Source organism: Podarcis melisellensis (assembly GCF_964234715.1).
Source record: "Podarcis melisellensis genome assembly, chromosome: 9".
In the NCBI taxonomy this organism is placed as follows: Eukaryota; Metazoa; Chordata; class Lepidosauria; order Squamata; family Lacertidae; genus Podarcis; species Podarcis melisellensis.
In genome coordinates, this window is record NC_138541.1 from 55423585 (window position 1) to 55445443 (window position 21859).

The 21859-nt window shown below is 41.5% G+C and overlaps 2 long non-coding RNA genes across 2 annotated transcripts in view; one reads left to right on the forward strand and one right to left on the reverse strand.

The window, feature by feature from the left end:
• Positions 1 to 234: 234 nt before the first annotated feature.
• On the forward strand, positions 235 to 8360 carry LOC309377430. Its single transcript, XR_014171563.1, has 3 exons — positions 235 to 1271; positions 2507 to 2582; positions 8242 to 8360. It is a non-coding gene; the product is annotated as an uncharacterized lncRNA (long non-coding RNA).
• LOC309377421 overlaps positions 8124 to 21859 on the reverse strand; it is a 37468-nt gene continuing 23732 nt past the window's right edge. The window contains exon 3 of the long non-coding RNA XR_014171552.1: positions 8124 to 8451. This is a non-coding gene — a long non-coding RNA (uncharacterized lncRNA). The remainder of the gene's footprint in view (positions 8452 to 21859) is intronic.

A 21859-nucleotide genomic window follows, 5' to 3' on the forward strand; every position in this document is an offset into this window, starting at 1 on the left:
TTGACCAAAACATTCTGTTTTGAGCCAAGAGGCCTTATGAGAATGAAACCACTAAAGTGTTAACGACCAAACTTCAAAACACTCTTAGTACTATCATATGAGGACACCTTGCAAAGTCCATGGGGAGTGACACTGCATGGTGCAGGCTACTCTCATCAAAGTGTACCTTGAGGTAAGTCATGCTGTTCCTAACTCAGTTACAGAAAAGACAAGAACATCTTTTTAAGGATTACCTTGTCAGAAGCATGCTGAGTACTTTAGAATCCAAAAGGGATGTATGGATGTGTTTTGAACTTAACGTCATTGGCTTTATGCAATCCCCATGCCAGAAATGAAGGGTCCATTGTATTTGGGCACCAAAGTGTAATAATAGAAATTCTCAGCTAAATGACTGGATAATTATATATTGCATTGTTTCTATGAATGTATTTTGCATTTCAAGAACAGAAAGCTGATACAAAACTTTGCATTGGGGAAGAGCTCTACCCATTTACCAAGTCGAAAGAAAGCCAATTAATGTGTCTTCCTTGTTTTTAAAGATGGAATGAATCTGCACTTGACTGAAGCCCCAGTAAGACATTCAGGAATCACATAAAATCAGTGATGAACAGGATGGTATCCATTTTCTATACTCCTGGCCTCCGTGAGTCAACCCAAAGATCGCAAAAGAGTTTGTACACATACAGTGTGTACACAGTGTGATTTTTTTCAGTCTTTTGAATCAATGCAGGTAAGCTGGGAGTAAGGTAAAAAAAGGTAAAGGACCCCATGGCACTTATGTCCAGTCAAACGTGACTATGGGGTGTGACACTCAGGCCGAGTGAGCTGGTGTTTGTCCATAGGCAGCTTTCCAGGTCATGTAGCCAGCAGGACTAAACCACTGCTGGTGTAACAGAACACCATGATGGAAGCCAGAGCACACGGAAACGCCATTTACCTTCCCGCCACAGCGGTACCTATTTATCTACTCGCACTGGCGTGCTTTCAAACTGCTAGGTTGGCAGAAGCTGGGACAGAGCAACGGGAGCTCACCACCATCACAAAGATTCAAACCGCCGACCTTCCGATCGGCAAGCCCAAGAGGCTCAGTGGTTTAGACCACAGCGCCACCCGCTGTGGAGTAGAGATGGTGGGCAAGATATCTCTCCCCACCACCACCAACACACACTGATTATCCATGGTTCCCAAACATCTTGCTTGTGTCTCTGAACTAAAAGAAGAGGAAATTGACAGCTGCGAAGACCAGGAAACCCTGGAACAGAATTCTCCTGGTAATAATATTCCCTCAGTCCCTCCATAATATTGCTATGGGCTGCTATAACAGATCCTAGCCTGTGGCTCCCATGCTAGCATATTCAACTGTGTAATGAAGCAGCCCTTTTCCAAATTTGTTTCACCCCAGGGATGAATCCCTGAGTGTGACAAACCTCTCTGAAAATTTAAGTACCAAACAGATAGGCATAGGAACCCATGATTGGTTGCTATTCCGTTTTGATCACACTTGTGCCCAGACCTCTCTATCTGAACTTGGAGACTTTTCCTGGGCAGACCTCTCAGTGCTCTTAACTTACAATTACATGCTACAACGTTCTCTTTAAACTTTCTAGAATCCTTCCAAGACGGCAGCCCTGATAATTTGTAGTTTATACAAATGATGTTGGTTTCTTTCACTCATCTGACATATAATACTGAACTGATGGGTTTGTGCATAATCACATCTACAGTAGTTAATGTCGAGTGTTTCAACACCCAGGCTCTCCTTGTGGTTTCTTTTTCCTGCTTATGTGAAGGAAGCCTTCTCAAGACAAGGAGGCAAGCTGTTCCTTTCGCTTAGATGTAGGGCGGGGGAATCAAAGGAGGAAGTGTGACAGCAGAATTGCACAAAGTATTAAAGAGCATGTGCCTAACCTTTTGAAACCGTAACTCTGTAATATGCAATCTTAATATGATTGGCAGGAACGTGTAATAACTAAACTGTGAAATTGAGTTGCACAGTGCCCAGAGTCAAATGCTTCAAACAAAATGAACTCTTTGACTTCAAAGGAGGAGCACACTGAAAGGACACAAAAGCTTGCCGCAGTCAAAGACTACCTATTACTGGAGACATACGCCAGACCAAAGCAGTGGGAGGTTATAAACTGCTACAGCAAGAGATACTTCAGAGTTAGTGACCTACATTTACACACAGATATGCATGTACAGTTTATACACATGTACACACATACATACATACATACATATATATTGTACGTACACACAGAGAGAGCACACACTGACTCCTTTAAAAACAATTGTGTACTAACAAATTTCTCAAATGGACCCTATGCCACATAGGGAGGACATAATCAATGCTACAAGTGTAATTCGGTTACAGTGATTAAAAGCCATCATGTGCTACACTATGATCCACTGAGAGGTCATGATTAACCCAAAGGTGTGATTTTAGCTCATGGAACCCATTTCATTTATTGTCTTATGTTTACATTCTGCCTCTCTTCCATCACAGAACTGAAGGTGCCATTCATGTATTTCTCAGGCAGCCAAGCAACTGACCAGTTCCAGATCTGCTTAGCTTTATCAAGGTGATGGTCACATGCTTTCAGACTAACTTAAGTCATGTTGATTTCAACTGCTCTCTTCTAAACATGGCTAAGGGTGCTTTGAGATGTGGGGATTTGTGCATTAGTTTTCCTAATTATAATGCTAGCACTTGAATAAAACATTCCCTTTCTACTATGTTACCTGTTGTGTTATGGAAACGTGGCTTTCTGATCAATTTCCAAAGGCAGGAAAGAATTGTATGCCGAAACAGTGTCCAATATATCATCATTACAGTGCAATGATTTTTTTTTTTGAGGTCTCATAGTGATATTTATTTATTTATTTATTTATTTATTTATTTTATTAAGGGTTTTCTTGTTTTACAGTGTAAGTGTAATGCCTCGTATTTTTTTTCCTCCATGTAACATTTTTACAAATCCATTTCAATTGTTGAGGCATTAGGGGGAGAAGAAAAGGGAAAAAAAAGAAAGGAAAAAAAGAAAGAAAGAAAGAAAAAAAGGGGGTGGAGGGAGGGGAGATGGATGGGGGTGGGGTCGGGTAGCGGTGTTTCTATTATGCTTAATGTATGTAGTTTGGTGTCAGCGTGCTTGTGTTGTTCACTTGTGTTCCTTTGGTGGTGAGAGAGGTTGGGGTTGGCCTAGGATGTGATTGTTTGTTTGTGATTGGCTGTGGTGATCTTTGTTTTTGTGTGTGAGTGGGGTGGGTGGGTGTTTTGGATCAGGTTAGCCATATTGATTTGTATGCTGTTGGTGGATTATTGTCATTGTCCTGTTGGGCTGTGTATGTGATAAAGGGGAGCCATACCGGGTCTTCTTCTGTTTGTCCCCGTGTCAGTTTCAGTTTATTAGTTAATTTTTCTAGTAGGGCTGTTTCCCATACTATTTGGTACCATTGGTCCATGCTTACTCCTGACAGGTCTCTCCAGTGTCTGGTTATGGTGTTTCTGGCTGCTGAAAGTAGGTGGGTTATGAGTTCTTTGTGGTGTAAATGGGCATTGTTGTCTTGGAAGATGTTTAGTAGGGCCAATTCTGGGGTGAAGTCTAATACTTGCTTAGTTATTTTACATATTTCTTGTATGGCTGTTGTCCAGAATAGTTGGATTTTGGGACACTCCCACCACATGTGAAGGTATGTGCCTGTGGAGGTGCACCCTCTCCAGCATTTTGGTGAGGTTCCTGGGTGTATTAGCGCTAGTTTCCTTGGTGTTAGGTACCACCTGTAGGTGAGTTTCAGTGTGAGTTCTTTTCTTTTCGTTGATATGGATTTAAAGGGGGGTTTAGACCACATTCTGGTTCATTGAGTGGGGTTATCTCATAGCCTATGTCATTCTCCCATTGTTTTTTGATTGCGTCTAGGGGATTTGCGGGATTTTGGAGTAGTATTTTGTATATTGCGGATACCGTCCCTTTACCATTTCCCTTTGTTGTTAGGAGGAGGTTTTCAAAGGTTGTCAGGGGCCTAGTTGCTGCTGATTTTACTGTTGGGTTGTTTAAGAGGGCATGTAGTTGGTGTTGTGTTAACCAGGGCATTTGGGTGTCTTCTAGTTTGTCTTGTATTTCTTGTGTTGACAAGGGTTTGTTATTTTTATAAAAGTCTATTAGGCGATATAAGCCTTTGGTTCGCCAGGTTTTTATCTGGAGGTTTTGTGCTGCATGATGGAATAATGGGTGGTACGCCAGGGGGATTAGTGGGGATGGGGTTGGGGATAGTTTGCCTATTTGTGTTTTCCATGCTTTGAGCATGGTCTGTGTGTACCTGTTAAGTGTTGTGGGAATTTTCTTTAGTTTGTTTGGGAGGAGTGGGTATGTTGTGGTGCAGGTATTTTCAATTGTGTCCCTCTCTAGGTGTACCCATTGTTTTGTCTCATCTTCTAGTATGTATGGGATTATATGACGTATTTGGTTGGCAATGTAATATGCTTCTATGTTGGGGATTCCCCATCCTCCTTCTGAGGTGGGGAGGTGCAGGTATTTGGGGCTTATTCTTGGTTTTTTATGTGAGAAGATGAAAGAGTGTAGTTTTCTCTGCCAACTGCGGAGTTGGGTTGAGGGGATCCAGATTGGGAGGGTTTGGAATAGGTAGGTTAGTTTTGGGAGTGTGATCATTTTGATCATGGCTATTTTGTCTGAGAGAGTGAAATTCGTGTTAGTCCATCTCTTTAGGTCTTTGTTAATTTGTCGCCACAGGGGCTTGTAGATGTGGAGGTACAATTTATTGAGGTTTCTGGTTATTTGTACCCCTAGGTATCTGAACTTGGTGTGGCAGAGTTTTATTTTGGTGACCTTTGTGAGTTCTTTTTGGGTGTGAGGAGGGGTGTTGAAGCACATAGCTTCTGACTTTGTAAAATTTACCTGTAGGCCCGACACCATTGCAAATTTGTTGAGTTCTCTGATTAGAGAGGTTGCTGTGCTTATGGGGTCTGGTGTTGTCACCATTAGGTCATCTGCAAAGAGCCCTAATTTGTAGGTTCTGCCTTTTATTTCCACTCCCTTGATGTCTGTGGCTGCTCGGATGCGGATTGCTAAGGGTTCCAGAGCCAGGGTAAATAAGAAGGGAGACAGTGGGCATCCTTGTTTCATGCCTCTTTGGATAGCTATAGTATTAGAATCCATATTGTTAATTCTGCATTTTGCTGAGGCTTGGGAGTATATTTGTTGGAGGATTTGTAGGAAGTTGGGGCCAAATTTCATGTTAGTTAGTACTGCTAATATGTATTTCCACTCTAAGCAGTCAAAGGCTTTGAGGATGTCTAGGGACATAATTGTCAATGGGAGTTTAGTTGCCTTGCTGTGTTCGATCAGGTTCAGTAGTTTCCTGATGGGGTCTGTTATATTGTGGCCAGGGACAAAGCCAGTCTGGTCTGGGGCTATTAACTTGTGTAGGAAGATTTTTAGGCGGTTGGCCAAGATTGATGTGAATATCTTGTAGTCTTGGTTTATTAATGAGATTGGCCGGTATGATTCTACTTTGAGGCTGTCTTTTAGTGGTTTTGGGATGGAGACTATTTTGGAGTGGGTCCAGGTTTTGGGGATGGGGGCCCCTTTTATGATGTCGTTGAATAGGCGGGTCATGTAGGGCATCAAGGGTTCTTTGAATTTCCTATAGAATTCTGCTGTGAAGCCGTCTGGGCCTGGGGCTTTGTGTGGTTTCAGGTTTTTGAGGACCACATCTATTTCCTCTGGGGTGATAGGGCTGTCCATGAATTCCTGTTCCTCATCAGTTAGGGTAGGCATGGTCAGTCCTGCTAGAAATGTTCTGATTTCCTTCTCTGGTGGGTTATGGGAGGTGTATAGGTTGGAGTAGAATTCTGCAAATTTTGAGGTTATTTCTTCAGGGGAGAATGTTATGTTGCCGTCTTTTTTGGTGATGCAGTGTATTCTTGTTTTGAGTGCTTTTTTCCTACATCTATTTGCTAGTAATCTGGAGTTTTTCCCTCCATATTCATAGAAACGTTGTTTAGAATATAGAATGTTGATCATTGTTTTGTTAATTTCTAGGGAGTCTAGTTCTATCCTTTTTTGTTCTATAAGTTTGAGGAGTTTTTTAGATCCTGTTTGTTTGTAGCGTGTTGAGAGGGCTGTGATGTCTTGTTCTATTTTGCTAATTTTTGAGGAGGTTTGTTTTTTAAGGAATGTTTTCTCTTTTATGCAAGCTCCTCTGGTGACCGCTTTCATTGTGTCCCATAGGAGGGGGGTTGTTATATTGTCTACATCGTTTTCCTTGAAGTAGTTTTGGAGGGTTTTTGTGAGACTCTCTCTAATTTATTTGTTTGTAGTTAGGATGGGACTGAAGGACCATGATGGGGTGGTTTGTGTTCCTTCTCCTATTTTAACGATGACTTCTACTGGGGCGTGATCTGTGATTTTAATGTTACCGATGTTTGTTGATTCCACTGAGGGGATCAGACCCTGTGTGAGTAGAATGCTGTCCAGTCTGGACACTGTATCATGACGTCCCGATTGGAATGTATGGCTGATGTCTCCCGGGTTTTGCTCACCCCAAATGTCGTAGAGACCCCTGTTTTTTAGCATTTTTAGTAACTTGTAAGAGTTCCTAGTTGTTGGGGGTTTCCTTCGGAGGAAGGTTGCCCATGGGGTTGTAGGGTGGATATCTTTCAGGGATATACCTTTCATATTTAGATTGAGGTCCCCTCCTAGGATTGCTTCCCCTTCAGAGAAGGAGAGGAATTTGTTTAGTGTCTTCTGGAAGAATTCTAATTGTTTCGCGTTTGGGGCATATATGGAGCCAATTGTCAGTTTGATTTTACCATCTAGTGTCCCTTTAGCGAAAATGAATCTGCCTTTTTTGTCCCTGAGGACTGTTGTGGCAGTGAAGTTCAGGTCTCTACTGAGTATTATGGCTACACCGCGAGCTTTCCCTGAGCCTCGTGCAATGATGAACATGTTTTTTGGGGGGGTTAAAATGCTTACCAAAAATAAATAAATCTGGAGGCAAATTACAAAAACCAGCACCAAAACTTTCCCTAGATTTTGCTTGTTTTTCCACAAGTGGCTTTTATGTCATGTGAGAGATATGTAAAATGTGGAAAATATCAGGTAAGGAAATGTGCACATGGAATAAAGCATGGTCTGAATGAAGCCTAAGGATGCACTCCTAGCCCCACTTACCTGGGAGTAAGCCCCACTGAATTCTATAAGGCTTACTTCTGAATAAACATGGTTTAGATTGTGCTGTATTCCCAGGTCCAACCCTCTATGTGTGGCAGATAACTCCCCACCCCCAGCCTTAGGATCACAGTTAGCATTGATACAAGAGGATGGAAAGTGGGTCAGTTTGCCAAAATAGCTACATGCAATGTTCCCTCCAAAAATGGTGCACATGCTTGTTACATTAGACTTCCTATTTATTAAAAACCTATGGCTTGGAAGAACTTTCTGGCTAGGGTTGGTGGTCTTGAGATGAGCCTATAAGCAGGTAATCATGGGTAGCTGGAGAGCTTGCTCTATGCCTGAGTGACAGGTTTCTGTGACAGGACAGGTCACTTAGGCCACTTGGCCCCTGCTGAGCTTATAGCTGCAATGCCCCATCACACTCCCACCATCTCCAGCACTGGTGCCAGAGCATCACAGACTACAGGTTACTCCTTCCTCTGGGATGTTTCCATGGCAACCCACAGAGTAAGTGCTTGGGTACCATTGCTAGAGTCTGTCAACCCTGACCTCCTGAGACTCTGCCGTGAGAATAAAATGAGGCTGTAGAGAATGTTTCTTCAAAATATTTATTGCTCTCCATCACTGCATTTTGGGTGAAGAGGAAAAAGGTGGATAAATTAACATGCCCTACTGTGACTAAGCCAAGGCATGTATAACTGAACTCCTCTCGCCCCACAGTCTCCCCATATTGAACTTTAGATTTTATTTAATTGATTTATATACCGCTTAATCACTAAAAACCTCTAAGAGGTTTACATACACTTCCCTTTTGTTCTTCATGAAGCACCATGGACATGCATTTAATAATAACTGAATAATAATTAATAATAATAATAATAATAATAATAATAATAATAATAATAATAGCAGCTATACTTTTGAAATATGGTAGGGAGATACAAAATTCTCATTCCTAACTTCCTAGCTAATATTGAGCCATGCCATCTCTTCGGGGTTTGCTTATGAAGCTTTGATTCACATGGCTTTTGGTCCTTGTTTTTCACAGAACTAAAAAAAGCACCTGAAAAAGGAGTTTGCCTTCCCCCTCGTGGCTCTGCTCAGATATTGTTCCCGCTGTTCATCTCTGACAGATGTTTTATGTTCTTTGGAACTCTGTTGGATCTTCAGGTAGTGCCAACCTTTTGTTCAGAGCATCTCAACCTCACAACTTTCACCATTTTCTTCCCAGGTATTCCACAATACTGAACCTCCAGATCTGTAACATAACAATACGTTTGAGTGTGTATCAATGGTGTGTTGTTTTTTTTTGGAAACAGACAGGGTTTGAAATTGGCTGTGACTCCCTTACGATGACCTCTGCCTCATAGTACTCTGCTAGTATTTTACGCCTACCTTTAGGAATTCTTGCCAAGAATTGTTGAATGATTTTACAGCACTGTTTGTTTTTTGATCTCTCGTGCTGTGGAAGATCTGTTCTATTGGTGTTAAAGAAAGATAGAACTTTTTTTATGTACGCCACAGCAGCAGCAAGAATACTCATCGCAAAATACTGGAAGACACAGGAGTTACCCACCGTGGAAGAATGGCAGATGAAGGTGATTGACTATATGAGCCTGGCGGAGATGACGAGTAGAATTCGAGACCAGGGAAGAGAAACCGCGGAAGAGGACTGGGAAAAATTTAAGGACTATTTAAAGAAATATGCAAAAATTGGTGAAAGATAGGTTGGTGCTGAATGGGAAGATAGGGGTTAACTGCGGTAATAGATAAGAGAATGAAAATGAGAGTTATTAAGATTAAGTTGAAACAAGCTGGGGATCTGCTTAAAATTTATTGACAGGAGAATGCAGCAAGGGGAGGTATGAGGAAGTCGAGAAAGTAAGGCACATGAAACTAAGATTTAGAAGTATATCTGTTTTACGTTTAATTGTTTTGTATTTGTTTGTGTTGAAAATGTTGTGGAAACTTTAATAAAAATTAATTTAAAAAAAATATATATATACCCCTATTTTTGTGTAACAAGGCAAGAAGGGAGAAAAAGGGGAGGGAAAGGCCAGAGGTGATTCTAGAAGTGTTCTATCTAGGCAACTTTACTCAAGCTAAAGAGAGATGGTTGAGTATCTCTGGATTGTACATTGCTGAGTGCTCTCTGTGTGATAAATGCCTCTCATAAATTTAACAAAAAGTCACACAATCAAAATATATTTGGAACACTAAATACCACACTGTGTTCTTATCAGAGTCATACTAACAAATTCCTTTTTTAAAAGGCCACAGTGAGATCCCTGTTTGTTCAGCTGCATGTTAAGCAAATCTAATACATTATCCATCTCAGGTTAATTTAATTCTAGATTTTGGCTTATGCTGTACTTATTATAACGCACTCATCTTCATGATATGTTATAATGCACCAGATACGCATCCAATGGACATCTGGCTCCCAGAGGCCAATGGTGAAAGGCAGGCAGACTCAGAACTGTATTAAGTTAAGTCATATTCACAGAAGACCCATTGAAATGAATATGGTAGTTGTGACCATTAACTTCAATGGATCTAATCTGAATAGGACTACTGTCCACAATTCAAATCCCGATTCAGCAATGAAGCTCTCAGTGGATGACGCTATCTCTAACCCAGGCAAACCCATAGGCAAACTCCAGCCCTCCAGATGTTTGGGACTACAAGTCCCATCATCCCTAGCTAAGAGGACCAGTGGTCAGGGATGATGGGAATTGTAGTCCCAAACATCTGGAGGGCCGGGGTTTGCCTATGCCTGATCTAACCTTAATGCACCTTGCAGGAGTGTTATAAAATAGAGTGTTTGTGTGGTTATGTAGCCCACTCTCAGGTCTTTGGAGGAAGGTTGGGTTAAAAAGACGATAAATACATTTTTAAAGGAATGCATTTATTATCCCTTCTCACTCTGATCCTCTACTTGCAAAAACCCACCCAGACCATTGGTAACAGCTTTGAGCTCAAAGGGTAATCTGTGCATCCAATTCGCCGTATGTAGTCCTCTGAGAATATCAGGTTGCAAGAAAGGAGATTCCGACTAAACATTTGGAAAAACTTTCTGACAGTAAGAGCTGTTCGGCAGTGGAAAAGACTTCCACGAGAGGTGGTGGACTCTCCTTCCTTGGAGGTTTTTAAGCAGCTTTGGATGGTCATCTGTCATGGATGCTTTAGCTGTGATTCCTGCATTGCAGGGGGTTGGACTACATGACCCTTGGGGTCCTTTCCAACTATAAGATTCTATGGTTCTGCTATCTTTTTCTTGTGTTTTGGATATATCTTTGTGAAATATACCTGTAGGTTTGCTAGACGGTCTATTTTTTAAAAAATAATAATAATCAAGTGTTCCTGGGTTGCGTAGACATGGACCAATAAAATCTGCTTCTTCTTGGCAAAATAAAATTTTGTAAAGTTTCTGTGCATGCACATTCACCAATAACACCCCTCAAAGGACCCGCCTATAAGAATGGAATGTAGCTGAACTTAATGGAATGATTGCATTAAAAAAATTGTATATTGGGCATTGGAGGGAGAACAATATAAATAGAGACACATTTGCCAAGGCCGAGACATTTCTGCAGTGTGGCAAAGCTGTGTTCCTGTAGTGCTTGAGGAGAAATGGCATCTTGAGCTGATAGTAAAGGACATAGTGATGGATCTCAAGTTCATAAAAAGTGCAAGCCTATGGGGTTTATTGTAGTTCCAAGGTCTGCAGTATTCCCTATACGCAGTTACATGCCATCTAAGATGAGTGCTACAAACTAACAATATGGCTCCTTGCCATACTCTTGATAATGTTCTTGAGAACTACCGTGTCTCGCATTGGACTCCTTATCATAAGGCTCCTGTCCTGCTGCAAAATAATATCTAGATATTACTTCTACATCCAATTCTGGAAAATGAAAGTAAGTGCTCTAATTCATCAAAGGAAAATCTGCAAAATGCATTAGTATGAACAAAGAACCAGCTTACCTAAGAATATAAATACAAGAGTTATTATCAACCCTTTCCCCACACATCCAATTAAAGTAACACCTTAAGCCTTCCTGAAGACCTTGTATGGCAAGAAACTTCAGATCAAACCTTCCGAGGGCTCTAAATGAAAGATTCCCTCTGATAAAAATTAGACGCTAACCATTACTCACTTCCTTGCAGGACATCTTCAGGAGAAGAAGGGCTAAGAAGTAAACATTACGCAAATACCATGTAGAATCCCATAGGTGGTTGGATAGAAGAAGAGTAGAAGAAGAGTTTGGATTTGATATCCCGCCTTTCACTCCCCTTCAGGAGTCTCAAAGCGGCTAACATTCTCCTTTCCCTTCCTCCCCCACAACAAACACTCTGTGAGGTGAGTGGGGCTGAGAGACTTCAAAGAAGTGTCACTGGCCCAAGGTCACCCAGCAGCTGCATGTGGAGGAGCGGAGACGCGAACCTGGTTCCCCAGATTACGAGACTACCGCTCTTAACCACTACACCACACTGGCCCATAAATAGCATCTTGTACGCTTCCTTTCAGCAAATCCTGAAGCCAAGCTGGTGCCAAATGTATTGCTTTGCTTTCCGTAGGTCCACATCAACAAGGCCAAGAGTGAGGTCATAACGTCTGGGCAGCAGTGGTGTAGCATGAGAGGCAGGGAGGCACAGAGGCAGTTGCCCTGAGTGCAAAATTGTTAGGGGCACAAAATTTAAACACCCTGTGTTGCCTCAATACTGCTGCATACTTCCGTCACTTAGCTCCATTGAAAATGGCTTCCCCATGTGAACCAGAAAGTGACCTCTCCAGACAATGGAACAACTCTTCTGATCTCTGCAGCTGTGATCTCCTGGGTGATGCGGATGCCATTAGGCACCTGAATGTGTATGCATACTCTGTCCATTTCCTTCCCTCCAATCCACACCCTCCCCACAGCCCTGGCAACCCATGCTACACCACTGCTGGGGAGTCCAGGCCCTCTCTACACACTGCCCAGGCTTGCACTCCAGAGAGATGCAGCAAAGACAAGGTGGGATGCAGCAATTAGGACACTGTGCTGGTTTACAATTGTTAATGGTGAACTCAATCCCCCTGGAATTAATTGGTGGAGAATTTCTCTTTCCCTAGATAAATTGACTGAAATAGTTCTCTCCCCTAATCAGTGCGGGTTTTATGTATAGGCTAAGTAGGCTGAAGCCTAGGGCCTCTAAATCTAGGGGGCCTTGTCAGCCCTCCCGCTCCCCAGCGGGCAGACTCCCCTCTTCCAAAATTGCAAACCTAAGACTTCATGCGAGGGCAGGGCAACCCAGGCCTCTAAATCTAGGGGGCCTCACCAGCCTGTCCTCTCCCCAGTGCCGCAGTCTCCCCTCTCCCAAAATTGTAAACCCAAGACTTCATGCAAGCGCAGGGCAACTCAGACCCAGCAACTATTAGACTCAGGGCTAGCCAGTGGGGCCCAATTTGAAGCAGTGGGGTGCAAGTTTGTTTGTTTATTTATTTATTTTTGGGTAGGGCCTCAGTTCACAGCCAAAGTCTTCAAAATCTTATAGATATAAATAAAATCCATCTACATTGCCCTGGTGCAGGGGGCCCCTTAGGAGCGGCACGCGGAGCCCAATTTGGGCAAATTGCTCCAATTGTCTTAAGGTCAGCCCTGATGAGACTGTGCAGGGGATTAGACTGACAAGCCCTGCACACTCTAGGTCCCTGGTGTCACTATTCAGAGTACAGACTCAAGGACTTGTTGTGGAAATAAAGGGAGAGCACTTACTGGAAATCAGTTTTATCACCTCCCCCCCAAAAAAACAAACCCTGAGACAATGAGCCCAGCCACCTTTTATTCACAGTTGCATTAGCACTACACTACAGCATGGCCATAAACCTGTACGTTCAACCACTGAAATATACACCCAATATGTAACAATGGAGATTTATGTTACTGCTTTATGAATGAACACTGTGTTTTATGAATGGACTCTGTATTTTGTGAATTACCTAAAAGCTACCAATAGGGAGCTCTAGAATCTGATAGCTAACCAATTGGGTACTACCAAACAGCAACCCCTATTGTTGAAAGCAGGTAACCAGCAGGGAATGCTTCAGCTCAGCCTTTGCACTGTTGACTGAACACCCCCTGCTGTACAGATAATGGAGAAAGCTCGTAAATTGTATCCCTTCTGGCATCCTGGCCAACTCTATTACATTGGTGTAAACCTGGTGCACCAGAAGCCCAGAATAGCAGCAAATAAAACCTGTTCATACATCAGCGTTAGTCTTCCTAAATTTTAAAGCTCCAAAATATATGCCAAAATATAGCAGGTCTGGGAAGAGCAAGGCATACAATGGGCACCACCAGTGAAAACGCCCTGCTCCGTGTAGCTCCTGCCCTGTCATTTGATAGGGTGCCCTCTTGCCCTCCTTCTTGACATGGAATGCTGTCTATTGGAGTTTCCAGGTCCAGTACAAAGACCATAAGAAGGGAGAACAGGGACCCTGAAGTTCCCAACAGCTGTTAAGCAAGCAAGCACACAGGTCACCTTTGTCACAGACAGGCCACTTATGTCCTGGCCAAGCCTGTACCCAATCTTGTTTTTGTACAATCTTATTTGTCCTCAGTAACCCAAATTATATTATCAACATATGCAAGCAGAAAAGTTGTTTTCCTTCATTTGCAAGGAATCGTACAAAACAAAGTGGGACTAATAAAGAAAAGTTCCATGGTGGCAACAGAAAGCAAACTAAAAATGCTTTTGCACTTCATCAAAACTATCCAGCAATATAAAGTTCTAGGAAAACTGGTGCTATTAACAGTAATCCTTCTGGTTGGTTAATTGGTTTGGCAACTTCCATGCACATGATGTGTGATGCTAATTATTTCCCCCAAGAGTTAAATGATAACTAATCAGAGGCAGCTACAGTTGCAAATGGCAACAAAATATCTGTGAAAGGAAAAGGAGCAGGTTTGCTCAAGTGTGTTACAGGTAGAAACACTGTTTGTAATGAAGTGAGAGCAGTAGTTTACTTGCTCGGATTAACAAATAAGAAAGTTTTGAGAATTTAAATTCTAGATTAAAGTTGATTACTTAATTGAGAAGGGGAGTGTAACAAAAACACTGGGGCCTAATTTTAATAGTAGAGTGCCTGGTATATGGAGGGCAATGTCATCCTTTTATTTCCACACTGTGGCTGCAGACTAAAGGACTCGTCAGCAGAGCTATGAAATTCAGGTGAGGGTCAGATGCCTTGTCAATACCTTGTCAATCCCAGCAAGTATATAACAGGAAGACCTGGCCTGCCCAGGGTTTACAAAGTTCAGATATTGCAAAAGTTTTTCAGTGTTAATTTTATGCATTTTTAAAAATCACCATGGTATTTAACAATAACATCTTACGTCCTTTGAAGGAGAAATTGTGAATTACAGATTTTTTAAAAATCACCATGGTATTTAACAATATTATCTTACGTCCTTTAGAGGTGAAATTGTGAATTGCAGAATTTTAAATACCCATCATCATCCTTGGCTTCACTCAATTTTGTTTATAACACACTTTCATTTTCTTCTAGTTGTGAGGGTGGGGGATTGGGAGGGGCTTCACAAGTAGGGTCTCTCTTCATCTAAATCCGGCCCTGCCCCTAATGCATTTTTTCTGCCCACAATTAGGATGGAGAATTTTGGGAGACTATTTATGCATAACTCTACTTTTTATTTCCCCCTCACATCTGTGTGTTCAGTCTATGAATGAGGAAAATATCCCAAAGCAGCTAGGATCAGAGCAGTAGCTTCTTATTCTGTAAACACTGGTGCTTTTCCTGATCACTATTATGCCTGCTTTCACATCTAACAAAGTTGCTTCTGACCCTAAAAAGCTTAAACCTGCAAGAAATCTATTAATCTAAGACACCTCATGGCTTTCCATTTGTTGCAGCTACCAGACTAAAGGGACTACCATTCTGGGACTGCATAAATTAGGGTTTAAGATACATTTTTAAAAAATAAAAAAAAAACCAAACAAACCCAGACATGAAGTATTAAGTAACTTAGTACTTAAAAGTATTGAAACATTTCCATTAGCCTTCAACTGTATTGAGTTTCACCTTTCACTTCCATTCTGCTTCCAACTTTGAAGTTATTAATCCTCTCTCTAAATGAAGTGGCTTTACTGCATTTGTCAGTATCTTCATCTAAGGGATGAGCCCATGGAATGTGATTGCATTTTTTTAAAAGCAATTTTTTAAAAAATGATACATTTAGACTGAATTGAGAGCCATCGTTTACAGGTCCAATCAACATGATGCTGTTGCTGGTGATTAAAAGGGCAACATTTTATGCTGCGTTAATTAAACACAACTAATTTAATGTGTCACTTTATTTAATTTTCTTATAATATGAGGATTTGCCACTGCTCATTAGCAAGTATTTCTTTATTTTTGTTAAATCTTTGGGCGAGATATATCTATTTTAAAAATACTTTTCACCCGTCTTTTGTGCCCAAGGTCCTTCAAGGCAGCTAACAATACATTTTAAAAAATTTAAAGCATCAAACTATATCAAAAAGTAGCTGAGCTAATAACAGCTGAGGGAAGAAAGGGACAGCCCAGCAACTAAATGAAAGAAAATTCTGTCTTGGGGGGTGGGCTCCAAATGACCCCAGAAATAAACAGCATGATCTTGACCTGTCACCAGAAGGTCCACAATAAAAGGATGGAATGAACCTCCTACAGGAGGGAATTTCAGAATTTCTGTAGCACTGTATAAAAGGCCCTACCCCAGGTAAGCTTCCTCTACACCTTGCATGGTGAAGGAGCCTACAGCAGGTGTCTGAGGAAGAGCTAAACAAACAGGTAGTCTTGGGCCTTGGGCAAACTCTGGTGCAATTGAACAAGCATCCACAAGGCCTGAGTCAATGAGGTGCTCAAAAAGAGTGTTGTTGTCTATGTTGTCTATAAGAATAAAAGAAAAAATTTATAAATTAATTTGGAGATGGCATTTACACCAGTCAGATTAAATCAAATAAACAAGGAATATTCTTTGTTATGTTGGAGAAGATGCCAGGAAACCGAGAATTATGTTCACATGTGATGGAGGTGTAAATATGTACAAATTCTCTGGCAAAGGGTGTTTAAGGAGATAACAGAAATCACTGAGTTAAAGCTGACCAAAAGTCCAGAGGTAGCATTATTATCAATTTACACACAGGCTATGAAGGACTTGCTCACAAATTTATTGACAGCTGCACAAGTCATTCTAGCTAGGAAGTGGAAGGGGCAAGCAGAATATAAAATGGAAGAATGGTATAAAGAGGTGTGGGATATAGCTATTAATTAACTAACATGTGCCATTAAGGTAAGATGGGGAATATGCAGGAGAAATTGTTTTGAGGTGATATGGAGGGTGTTTGTAGAATTTGTACTGTTAAAATGGAAAGGGTCCAAACCATCACAAGAGGTGTTGAAATTTTGGGAGGTTGGACTTCCGGAGGCGGCGCAAAACGGCAATGGCGGTCCTCTTTACTCAGTGAAGAGGGGCTCCGCGAAAAAGGGTCCTCCGCTACGGCGAAGCGGAGACCCATCCAGATAAACCGCAGGCAGAGCGAGCCTGTGGCCGTGGGACTCGGCGGGTGCCAGAAGCCCCCCCAGAAGCGAGGAAGGGACCTCGTAAGAGGCTCCGGATCGTGAACGGGGGAGCGGCGCTGTGAGTTCATCGCTCTTTTCGCGGAAGTGAAGCCGCGCTGCTGTTGCTGATGAGCGCCGACCTTTCTTCTTGAAAAACATCGAGATTGGCTGCAATCTACCCGTGAGTAAGGGGTACCAAAGAACTGATTAAGGATTAGCTTAAATTTGTCTATTTCGGCTGAAAACGGGAGGCGAGTAACAGGAAGTCCGCCTTCCGGTCCTGCTAATCGGAGCAAAGCAAAGAACCCGATGCGGGCTGAAGCGTTAAAAAGAGATCTTGAAAGAAGTAAGAAGGGGCATTAATAGACTGTGTGTTTCTAGAAATCGAAAAAGAGTGAAGAAATAAATGTTTTGGTTCAGTGTGCTAGAGAATCTTCCTCCTATTGTGAAGAGATGTGGAATTGAAGGGGATAACCGAGTTATTGGACTGCCAGTGTTGCAAATGAGTACTGTCAGGCTGCTGAAACTTTTCTCTTAACATAAACTGTTGCATTGATGGATACACTATCGCTTTAATACTGTCATCGAAACCTCTCCGTTACCTTGTGGCACTAATTTGAAACAGAACTTTCTGAAATCCTCCTTTCTGAACTTGGGGATTTCAGTTGAAGTAGGAGCTTTGATGGTGGAAAAGAAACTTTCTTCCCTTTGAAACCCCCCCCTAGTGGATTTGCGGAGGCATAGTGGCCTGGGAACTGTATCTTATTGGGATTTTTTGTGGTTTAATTGTTTATACTCTGGACTTGCCTTTCTCATGGATTGAAAGACTATTTGACCTTGAACAGCAGCTGGGGAATGAGTGGCCCAGCGAAAACAAGAGCAGCTAAAGCTAAGGAAGCTTTAGCTGAGGAAGCTAAAGAAAAGAAAAAAAGACAAGAGAGCTGGACAGCTTGTCCAAACAACCTTGATTCATCATCGTAGATCCTCGGTGCCAACTGTGTTGACGGCGCAGGAGGAGGAAGTTGAAACGCCTGCTACAGAAGAAATGGCAGCTGGAGGAACTGATCCAGTCTTGAAACAAATTTTGGAACAATTGGCACTTTTGAATAAGAAGGTGGACGATCAGTCATCTAAAATTGATAGAGCTACATCTACTATCAGCAAGTTAACAGATCAGGTTTCGCAGCACACTCAGGCTATTGAGAAACTGCAAGGAGCTACGGCGGAGAACTACAAATTAGCTGCGGAAGCCAATCAAAAAGCTGAGCAAGCGTGCAAGAAGGTGGAAGAGATCAAAGGGGAAGTAAGACCTCTGAAAAGACAGGTAGGAGAACAGCAAGCCTACCTGTCAATGGTGGAACTGAAAAGTAAGGAATGTAATCTTAGGCTGAGGGCTGTCCCAGAGTTGGAACAGGGCAACCTAGAGAAATTCTTGACGGAGCTGTTTTCTAAATTCTGGGGGGTTGAAGAAGATAAAGATTTCAAGATTGTGACGGCCTTCAGACTGGGAAGATCGGTTAAAAAAGATAAGTCCAGAGACTGTTTGGTTTGTTTGAGAACAAGAGAGGAAAGAGACAAGATATTAGGCCAACACTTTAAAAAATCCCTGGAAGTCGAAGGTAAAAGGGCAGAAATTTATAGAGACATTCCTAAATATTTGCTGGACCTTAGAGCCACATACACAGACTTGGCCAAATTGTTAAGATACAACGCAATCCCTTATAGGTGGGAATTTCCTCAAGGTCTGTCATTCACCTATAAAGGAAAGAAGGTAAGAATTAAAACACCAGAAGACCACCAGAAGTTCCTACACGACAACGAGGAGGACCTCCAAAAGAGAGCCGTAGATTCTTGGCCTCCACCACCGGGATTACCACCAGGATCCATACCATCTGGAGGCGGCCCGGCACCACAGCTTCCGGAAAAGGAAGACAAATTAGATACCCAACTGTGATACCCAAGAAGTAGACCGGGATGTCTCTACAGCTTCTTAGCTGGAATATAAATGGCGGGAATTCTCCAGAAAAACGCAGAAAAGTATTTCATATTTTGAAAAAAGAACAATTGGACATTATTTGCCTGCAAGAAACACATGTGACAAGACTCCATAGAAAAGTGCTAATTAATAAAAGGTTAGGCCAAGAATTTATTTCATCGGATAAAGTTAAGAAAAGAGGAGTGGTGATTTATGCAAAGGAGAACTTGTCCCCAAAATTTGTATTTAAAGATGAACAGGGCAGAATCTTGGCAATTGAAATCCAGACACAAGGAGAAAAGTTTTTAATTCTAGGAATCTACGCCCCAAATGATGGAAAATCGGAATTTTTTAAGAAGCTGCATGAGATTATGCTGGACTATTTGGACTATAACAACATTATCATGTTGGGAGATATGAACGGTGTCGCCTCAGTGAATATGGATAAGTCACAAAGTGCTAATATAACGAAAGATGGCAGACTTCCAAAAACCTTTTTTGAAATGACTGACAATTTGGATTTGATCGACATATGGAGGATCAAGAATCCTCTAGGGAAAGAAGGAACTTTCTTTTCTGAGGCCCATATGACATGGACGCGAATCGACCAAATATGGATAACTAGAGGGCTGGCACCTAAGACCAGAAAAGTGGAAATCTGCCCAAAAACCTGCTCCGACCACAACGCCTTGAGAATGGAATTGAGACTAAATACAACCGGATCGTTCAGATGGAGAATGAATGACGCCTTGTTAAGAGATCAGGAGATTGTTAAGAAGGCCCAAAAAGTTTTAAAGGACTATTTTGAAATAAACTTAAAGACAAATGTGGAAAAAAGAATAATCTGGGACGCAAGCAAAGCAGTGATAAGAGGGTTTCTAATACAACAGAACACGATTAAAAAAAGACTCTGGAATGAAAAGAAGGAGAAGATCTTGGAGAAAATAAGAGAAGGAGAGAGAAAACTGAGATCCAGGCCTAAATCAAAGGAAGTATTGAGAGAAGTGAAGTTTTTCCAGGCACAATATTCGAAACTGATAAATCAAGAGGTGGAATGGAAAATTAAACAAATGAAACAAAGATCCTTTGAATCTGCAAACAAATGTGGAAAATTGTTAGCCTGGCAGCTGAAAAAGAGACAAAAACTTAACACAGTTACAAATCTAGAGATTGAAGGGAGAATGGTTCAGAAACCCGATGAAATTAGAAGGTCCTTCCAGAGATATTTCAAAGAACTCTATTCTCAAAGGCCACAAAAAAGCTCAGAGGTGGACCAATTTGTTATAACTAATGGATTACAAAAAATACCCCAGGAAATGAGAGTAACCCTGAACTGTAATATTACAACCCAAGAAATTGAATGCGCCATTCAGAACCTCCAACTGGGCAAATCTCCGGGACCTGATGGGCTTACTTCCAAATATTATAAGGTACTGAAGGACTCATTGACACAACCATTGCTGGATGTTTGCAACCAGATTATGGAGGGGAGGAAGGCACCGGAAACGTGGAAAGAAGCCTTCATCACGTTGATCCCAAAACTAGAATCTGAAAAAACTCAACTTAAAAACTACCGTCCTATCTCACTCCTAAATGTGGATTATAAAATTTTTGCAGACATTTTGGCAAGTAGGTTTAAGAAAGTCTTAAATGAAGTGATTCATAAGGACCAAGCAGGCTTTCTCCCTGGAAGGCATTTATTTGACAACACAAGAAACATCATTGACATTTTGGAGTTTTTACAGATTAATTCAAACACAAGAGCGGTGTTGATTTTTATTGATGCGGAGAAGGCCTTTGACAACATTTCTTGGCTGTTTATGAAGAAAAATTTGGAAAGGATGGGAGTAGGGCGGGGGTTTGAAAATGGAATAGAAGCAATTTATTCAGAACAAAAGGCCAAATTGATAGTAAACAACGTGGTGACAGAGGAGTTTAAAATTGAAAAAGGGACACGACAGGGGTGCCCTCTATCTCCTCTGTTGTTTATTTCAGTCCTGGAGGTGCTACTGAACATGATTAGAAATGACCGGTTGACACAGGGAATTGTGGTCGGAGAGAAACAATATAAGCTGAAAGCTTTCGCAGACGACTTGGTATTAACATTACAGGAGCCAGCCTCTAGTACTAAAAGAGCGTTAGAATTAATTTCTGATTTTGGTCGGGTGGCGGGATTCAAGCTGAATAAACAAAAAACTAAAGTTTTAGCAAAAAATTTGACAACTACTGAAATAGAGGAGTTCAGAAAAGAAACAGAACTAAATGTGGTTAAAAAAGTAAAGTACCTAGGGGTGCACTTGACCTCCAAAAATTTGAATTTATTTAAGGACAACTATGAGAAATGTTGGTCAGAGATAAAAAGAGATCTGGAAACATGGTCAAGATTAAAACTTTCCTTGTTGGGCAGAATAGCTGCTATAAAGATGAATGTATTGCCGAAAATGCTATTTTTGTTTCAGTCCCTCCAGATCGTGGATAAGGTGGAATGTTTTGGAAAATGGCAGAGGGATTTATCTAAATTTGTCTGGCAGGGCAAAAAGCCCCGAATAAAGTTTAAAATACTAACAGATGCGAAAGAAAGAGGGGGGTTTGCCCTGCCGGACTTGAGGTTATATTATGAAGCTGCAGCCCTCTGCTGGTTGAAGGATTGGATCCTATTGGAGAACACCGACGTCCTTGACCTGGAGGGATTTGATAATGCTTTTGGGTGGCATGCATATTTGTGGTATGACAAGGTTAAAGTTCATAAATTGTTCAAAAACCATATTGTCAGAAGGGCAATTTTCATGGTCTGGTCAAAATACAAAGACTTATTGGAGAGTAAAACTCCGAGGTGGCTCTCACCGATGGAGGCCAAAGCACGTAAAAGACTCAATATGGAGGCCCACTGGCCTAAATATTGGGAAATAATTGAAAAAATTGGAGATAAATGGAGGTTACAGAGTATGGAAAAGTTAAAAAACAAGGTGCGAGATTGGTTGCATTATGCTCAAATCCAGGAAGTTTTTAAAGCAGACAAAAAAGTGGGTTTTCAGGAGGAAAAATCGAAACTAGAAACAGAGTTGCTTGAGCCAAAATCCAAGCTAATTT